The sequence below is a fragment of the Elgaria multicarinata genome, chromosome 2, assembly GCF_023053635.1.
Source record: "Elgaria multicarinata webbii isolate HBS135686 ecotype San Diego chromosome 2, rElgMul1.1.pri, whole genome shotgun sequence".
NCBI classification, from domain to species: Eukaryota; Metazoa; Chordata; class Lepidosauria; order Squamata; family Anguidae; genus Elgaria; species Elgaria multicarinata.
Genome location: NC_086172.1, coordinates 46,356,142 through 46,363,631, shown reverse-complemented (window position 1 = coordinate 46,363,631; position 7,490 = coordinate 46,356,142).

The window sequence follows — 7,490 nt, the reverse complement described above, 5'->3', positions numbered from 1 at the left end:
GGGGGAGGGCAAAGGGGGGAAACTGGGGATCAAGGCCGGGCTTGGGATTTATTTATTTGAAAAAATTATAAATGAGACCTACATCCAAAAAAGATTTCAGGGCCACGTACGTAAAATAACCTCAATAAAATAAAATGCAATCTAAAATTTAAACATCAAAAAATCAACAGGGTACAAAACTATTTCAACCAGCTGAAAAGATACAAACTTAAATCTAAAAAAAATAAAAAATGAAAGTTTGTTTTAAAATGCCTGTACAGATTTTTTTTTAAAAAAAGAGTTTTCACCTGATACTGAAGAGAGTATTGTTGGCGCCAGGCAAATCTCCCATGGGAAGGCATTCCAGAGTTGGGGTGCCACCACAGGGAAGGTCTTTTGTTTTGTAGGTATTAAAAGTACTTCTCCTTTGGAAGGTGTACAGACAGTGGCCTTCTCTAATTATCCTAATGCATGGGCAAATTGATAAGGGAGGAGACTACTCTTCTGGTATTTGGACCCCAAACTGTTTAGGGATTTAAAGGTAAGCACCATCATCTGGAATTGTGCTCAGTAGCAGATAGGCAGTCAATGTAGCTCCTTCAGAACTAATGTAAAATGCTCCACCTAGGCAAACCAACCAGAATTCTAGCAGCTAAATTCTGTACTAATTGAAGCTTCCAAACCATTTAAGGGCACCCTCATGTATCATGTATTACAATCCGAGGAGATTTGGTGGTGGTGGGGAGATGAGATATCTCTGAATTTGGGGGCCTAAATGAGGCATCCCTCATCAGGCAACCTTGGACTACTGCAGGTTTGTCCCAGCCTTTAGACGGAGAGGGATTTACCATAGAGACCAAAGTTTCTTCCTCTGAAGAGGTTTCTCTAGGATATGGGTCGGACAAGATGCTGATGATTTCAAATATGGAAGAAGTCTATTTAAATTATATTTCTTATGATAGCTTTCTAAGAAAAGAAAATCACAAATATTTTTAATGGAAGAACGAGACATGGGGTGCTCCCAAACTGCCTAGTGCTAACAATCACAAGGCAGGTTGCAGGAATTCCATACTTTTTTTCCATAACTGTTTTTTTTCCTGGTAAAGAAAAAAGAAGAAGCAGTGGGGAAAACACAGGAGGGCTACAAAATGAAGATGACAACCTCTGGTCCCCTCTGTAAAATTCCATGAACAAGGCAGGGCGATGGCACAATAAAAGCCTCATCTGGAAGCATCCCTGGTCAAAAAGGGCAACGATGAAAGCACAGGACTTGGCACTTCAGGTAAACCAACAGCATGTGGTGTAGTGGCTAGAGTGTCAGACTGAGAGTACAGCACCATGTACATTGATGGTGCTATATAAATAAATAAATAAATAATGGGATATCCGGGATCTAGTCCCCACTCAGCCATGGAAACCCACTGGGTGACTTTGGGCCAGTCACAGACTCTCAGCCCAAGCTACCTCACAGGGTTGTTGTGAGGATAACATGGAGAGGAGGAGGATTATGTACACTGCCTTGAGTTCCTTGGAGGAAAAAAGGCGGGATATAAATGTAATAAATAAATAAAATGTTAATAATGGCCAATAAAATGGAATATGCACAAGTCAAATATACTTTTATCCAAAGGCAAAAAGATTGGCATAAGAAATTATATAGGATCTGAGCAGAATCCCATGGGTGTCGTAACTGCTGAGATGGAGAGCAGCAAGACTTAAACGTACTTCATCTCCAACTACTGAAGTTGAGGCAATGCCATCTCTCACTTTCCTTCCATTCTTTAGAGTCTTTTCAGGTGCCTTCATTTTCTGTTGCTTTGATGCACACTGCAACAGAAGTTGAGTCCTCTGCATTCAGTGTTTCATGTGAAGTTCTCTCTAATCTAGTCCTGCTGCAGAAAGGAACAGTATTATTGGCTGAGCCATGAGTGTGTTTGTCTGCCCCATTTTTCACGTAAGTGTTTGAGAGTACTTGAGTGCTGGTATCCAGGGAGGTGGTGAAGAGAAGATAAAGCTTTGACTGAGTCTTTGATGTACATCTCTCTGCTAAGGACCCTGAGGCCTGTGCCACAAATTCTCCAACCTCAATATGTGAGCTTGTAGCCAGGGGATGATGCAGAAATGCCAATGTAGGTGCTGTTCTATCCCCTGAAGTTGGCGATTCAGCAGTTAAAGGTGCCATTGAAAGTGTCCATGTAATTTTTCAGAAGTCTTGTGTTTATTTTGTGTGTGTGGAAAAATTCTATTTTTCACTCATTTCAGCAAAGCGATAGATCCTAATTTAGAATTCACACATAAAAGCCACATTTTAACAGTTAATTGGCGTTGTTAATATGGTGAAAGAGGAAAAGTATATACCTTAAATACATTTACTCATTCACCAGGGTCATACCTGGACAACATATGCTGTATCATTCCCTACACTAAAGAACTTCTACCATGATGTTTTTTAAAAGGCTATTAGCTCCTATAGTTGTTTTACAAGCTTTCATTTAATGGTATGGCATAGACTCCTTGCATTTTAGAGGGAGGCCTAGCCATAATGGTAAAAGTGGGAAAGAGGTTACGTCTGCTTCACAGCCCTAAAGATAGTATATGGGACTCAATTTTGGTTCTGAAAGAGCAACAGAAGCCATATGATGTGCAGCAAAAGCCACATGGCATATTGTTAAGGCAGAACTGAGCCCCAGTACTTATACTTTGGAATTTCTCATGTCAGAAGGACTCTTCTAATTCAGCTGTTGCTGGCATGGCCTAGGACACAGGTCCAGAACCTCAGGCCTGTGGGCCAAATCTGCCCCATCTGGTGTCCCAATACAGTTCCTGGGTTCCCCAAATGGCCCCGTCCCCTCTCCCCCAACATTTTGGTGGCTTCTCAGCTTTGGTGTAGTTTTGCCCGTTTGTAAAAGGTTGAAATCCCTCTCCTAAGGCTCAGTTACTGGCAGTAGGAGCTGTAAGCTAAAATAGTCTGGCATTTTTTGTATTTTTGAACCCATCTTTTTTCCCGTTTAGTCCTGGCACTTTTGCCTTCGGCCATGCCCACTGCTGGAATGTGCCTCCCGAATTCGGCCCTCTGGCTGAAAGAGGTGCAACATCCCTAACCCTAGGACCAAAAGATGGGGAAGCGGCTTCCACACTACTGTTAGCCTATACATTGGGCATGACATTTCAAATTGATAGCAAAAGACCAGGGGAAAGCAAATGTATTTGTAATGGGAAAGCAGGGCCGGTGCTATCATTAGGCAAACTAGTCAGCCACCTCGGGCACAGACCTCAGAGGGGCGCAGTGCTGCCCTTTAAGGTTCTTTCGGCCCGGGTGGACCCACTCGGCAAGTCCGCTTGGCAGGCAGGGAGCTTCCGCTGGAGCCGAGAGTGGCACACCTCGGGCTAGCTGGACAGGCAGAGAAAGTACTGCACTGGCACTCCCAAGCACTCCCCCCCCTTACCCCCGTGGCTTAATACACGCCACTATTGCCAAGGTGTCCTCCAAACTTCTGCCTCTCAACCACCTCTTTTCTCCTCTTCTCCCCACATCGGATTCTAGGGAAGGATCCTGCGGACCTTTAAAGGCAATTTTTTTTTTGGGGGGGGTGCAAGTAGCTCGCCTTGCCTAGGACACAAAATAGTCTGGCCCTGGCCCTGTGGGAAAGAATAGTTCTTCATAAATTGGCAACGTTTTTCATCCTGGCAATTCCTAATTTGTATTCAATGGGTCGTCAATAGCCTCCAGATTATTTGTTCATGGTCTCCGGGGAGAGCGTTTGCCATTTCATCTTGGCTTCTCCACCTTGTTTCCATCCGCTAAACCCCATTAAATGCAAATAGAAATGTGTTCTGTATTCCCCCAATAGATCTTTGTGGTATGAGAAAGCTGCCTTGCAGGTTTTTATTTGATGGCCTTGTCAATGGGATGGAAGCAACCATTTCAGTCATGAATGTGAAAGGAGCCCACCAAAGAATTTGATTATTGTTTTTAGTACCGTTAAACTGGGGGGAGGGTAAGGGAAGCACACTGGAAATTCCTTACTTGGAACACACATTAAGTATCACACAAACTCCAGGGGTATTTACCACATGATTCCAATTTACGATATGAACGTGTTCCTGGAAATAGTTAACATTTGGCTTGAGTTTTGAGGCCAATTCAAAATATTTATTGTATTTCACACAAAATTTCCTGTGTTTGGTTCTGTCTCTGTGTAATACTGCCAGCTTTGGCTTCTGTATTAAAATGAAGCTGAATATATGACTTTAGGCTGTTCTACATCGGAGATCTGCTCCTACCACATTTCCTTCCCTCTCCTCCCCGCTGGTGCTTTTGGGTATTCTAAAGAGAAAACAAATCAAGCAAAGGCAGCCGTGCGCTGCATAGTTGCTTTGAAATGACTTTCTTTGAAATGAATGGGGGCTTACTTTGAAGTTAATACTGGCTGAAGACTGGCAACAGTTTTAAAGAGTCGTTGAAAGTGATGTGATAGCGGTAGGCACGCACATCCCAGGGTCGTTTCTGGCAAACACAGTTTTTCCCAGGTTTTTAGAGTACTTCAAAAACCTGCCACACCTGTTTCACCAAAGACAATAGCTGGACAAAACAAACAAACAAACAGGGAATACATACATAATGAATAAACAATGCCTTTACGGATCTATAGATCGCAATAAAGAAAGTAAGTAATAAACAATGCCTATATATCATTCCATGTTCAGTCTTTAAAAATTGTAGGCTGCTTCCAGTCAGAGTGGTCTTAGCACCAACAGTCAGTGCAGCTATTCCATCTTTTCTTTCTTAACGGATTTTCCCCAGTAAGAAAAAAGATGGAAAAAGTGGTGGGAGAACACAGGAGAGCTAAGCATGGAAGATGATGACATCTGAACCCCTTGTACAGTTCCATGAATGGGGCAGGGGTATGGTGCAATAAAAGCCGTGTCTGGAAACACCCATAGTTTGTCTCTAGCCATGAAGGAAAGGAAGCGGCAGCCAGGCACCTCTCCATCATGCCTGGATCCAGCTCCAGTTGAGAGTCGCCTTCCCTTCTGCTACCAACCGTCGCTGCTGAGGCGTCCCTCCATCGTGCCTGGATCTGTATGAGGCTATTAGAGGGAGAGGAAGCGGCAGCCCTTCCACTGTGTCCATGACCTGATGAACTTTGCAACTAGGAATCTAGTACCTAAATTTGCTCTTTCCCCCCCCCTCCTCCCTCCCAATCCCCTTTGCTTTTGTGTCTTGTTTTTTAGATTGTAAACCTGTGGGCAGGGACTGTCTTAAGAATTATTTTTGTAAGCCACCTGGAGAGCTTTTTTTGACTAAAGGGCAGGATAAAAAAAATGCTATAATAAATAAATGATTAGGACTGAGCTTTAAGAGCCAGTCCTATGGTCTGCAAAAAAACACGGCAGAGTATAGAAGCAAGCTCTGGGCTCTCAGCCCTGGGAGCTGACCCCACCCCTGCCCCTTTTATGAGGGCAGCAGCAACTAGGGCTGGCACTATCATGAGGCAGTCGCCTCAAGCAGCAAATTTTGAGTGGCATAAAAGGGCAGCAAAGTGTTATTTACTTAGTTATTATTGTATTTCTACTGCCAGGTGTGGGTAGAGCTGCTGATGGGATTTTCTGCCTCACTTACAAAAATAACTTGCCTGGCTTTGGATACCATGGTTGATTTGGTTGGTGGGGCACCACATGCTGCTCTGCTTCAGGCAGCAAAATGTCTTGGGTGGGACCTGGCAGCAACCGTAACTGCTGACGCATCAGTACTAGAAAAGCTTTTCGGGAATACAGCAATGCCTGTGAGAATATTGTGAGACAGAGGGTGGGCTCACAAGGCATCAGATCAGCCCCACACCTAGGGCAATGGTGTCATAGAGCAGAGATCTAGCTAGGGCTTTTTCTACAACAGTAAGAGGCAAGCACCACAGAGCTGGCCAGCTCTATGTACTTGTCTTGCATAGGACGCCATTTTAGCTCTTGCAGCACAGGCAAGTGCCAATCCATTAGAACCGCTTAAACCTGGCTAAATCAAATTGTCAGCAGATACCACCTTTATAATCACATTTCTGATAAGTAATAGGAATTACAAGTTTAGTTTGCACATTCCTTCAGATAATCTAGAACCTTTCTTTTAATTTTATTAAGGCTTCTCTGTATGTAGCAAAAATCCCACAGGCTTACTGGGGCTTTGACCTCTGGAGTCTTTGTGGGTTTAAGAAGGTCACAAATGTCTGAAACCATCAGAATCTATCTGTTTCCTAAAGTGATCCATTTCAGATTGCTAAAAGAACAGTTTTAATTTTCATCTTTTTCAAAATTATATTTTATTTTAGTTGTTTCAAAGTTTTTATAAAGTTACCAACGAAAATATTGTCCTGTATTATAGGTAGCAATAAAACAAAACAACCAAGATTGAAGGGGAACTTGAAGAAAGAAGCATCTCAACAAATATCCCAAGCTCATTATTCCAAACCTGTGACAGTAAAAAGTGAATTATAGAGAAATACTTGGGCAGGGCAGTCCTATGGTCCCTAGAAAAGCATCCCACGTACCCTACAACAGATTGGAAATCCTTCTCTGTGGTCAGAGAAAGAGCTGGTCTCAGATACTCCCTTCCTGCCCCAAGGAAAAAATGGTGCCCCTCACCCCCTGACACTGGAGAGAAGGAAAAGGAAAAGGAGGAGGTTTGTGGGTGTGGTGTTGCAGAACAGGGGAGATTCTATATATTTCATTTATTTATTACATTCTTTGGATTCTAAGTATCCAAAGCCCTCCCAAGCCCAACCACACATCCCAACACGGGGAAACATTTAGACCAGCCCTGGAACTGGTCTAAATAATTTCCTTCCCACTGCTCACAATTAGACAGAAACAGGTTAAAAAACCCCACTAACAAACACAGGTAAAGCACCAAATGCCACTCTTCCCTCTTCCACTTTGCTGGCAGGAGCCTGGCAGGGCTTTGGAAATGTCGGAGCACTCTGACCTTGGAGTGCTCCAACCAAAGATAGAATTATGCCCCTATTAGTCTGCAGTACAGAACCATAATACTTGGTTTCCAATTTAAAAACAGACCTTAGTCTTGAAGGTCTTGCACAGAATTTTAGTAGAATCAATGAAATTAAAAGAAGGGAAACATTTTTACAAGAATGCTATCTGAAGACAGAGGGTCGGAGTTCCTTTGATTGCGAAGAGATCTTATGGATTTCCCAGATTTTATCGAAGCAACCCTTAATAGGAGATGAGTTTTACACCTCCATTGTAAAGCTATTTGATATTTGTTAAAAATTATGAGATTATTATTATTATTATTATTATTATATTGCATTTGTATACCGCCCTATAGCCAAAGCTCTCTGGACAGTTTATGTAAAATTAAGGTACTTGAAAACAATATACAAAAATTAAAAACCACAAAAACCATACAATATTCACATACATTTAAAACCGCTATAACAACTTAAAAAAACTATGAACCTAAAAAAACAGACCCAGGCTCATCACATATTGCTAAATGCCTGGGA